Raw genomic sequence first — 792 nt, forward strand, 5'->3', positions numbered from 1 at the left:
GTATCACTATAGGTAACTGCCACCACACATGGCCCAGATGTGTGAGCTTTGTGCAGCTAAATAGACAACAGGTTAACCACAGCAGCATTGCAGGTGCAAGAGATTTGTTTAGAGATTTGTTTAGAGATTTGTTTCTGCAGAGTGGAAGTGTGCTTCATGCAAATCAGAAAGCGCAAGGAAACTAGATAAGAGTGAAAACATGTATCAGAGAAGTAAAATCATAACAATACTGCACAAAAACATTGAGCAGTTTAGATACCGTGAATCCAGGAACAGACCTGACTGTATTTCATGTGTTTTTTAATGGAGGAAAAACATAGCAGATGCTCAACTTGCTCATGTCAACTGACTTAAAAAAACCTTAAGTTAAGATTTTCCTTAAAGTTGAGGTTTCCTTAAAATACATTTGGTTGCACAAAATACCCTCAAGTCTTACCCTTAAGGTTTCCTCAAAATGTTTCCTTATCTTGTTCCTATACTTAAGGAATCCCTCAAGTGTGTTAAACCATTGCACAAAGGACCTTAGCAACCAAAGTAAGGAAAATAATTTAAGGTACCTCTGGCTTTCAATTAACTGCAACATAGCTGATATAAATACTTTATTTATCCCAAGGGAAATTAGCATACGAAATATACATACATTGAACCTATATTAAAATAAACTTATAACACAGTAAAACAGTGCAAATGGAAGTAAAGAGTATAGATGGACGTAGAAATTGTTCTTTTGTCTATTGTCCTCCCTGCCATGACTAGGAGCTCTTGTGTCTGATGGCTAGGGGGACGAAAGAG

This window comes from Micropterus dolomieu, linkage group LG21, assembly GCF_021292245.1.
Source record: "Micropterus dolomieu isolate WLL.071019.BEF.003 ecotype Adirondacks linkage group LG21, ASM2129224v1, whole genome shotgun sequence".
In the NCBI taxonomy this organism is placed as follows: domain Eukaryota; kingdom Metazoa; phylum Chordata; class Actinopteri; order Centrarchiformes; family Centrarchidae; genus Micropterus; species Micropterus dolomieu.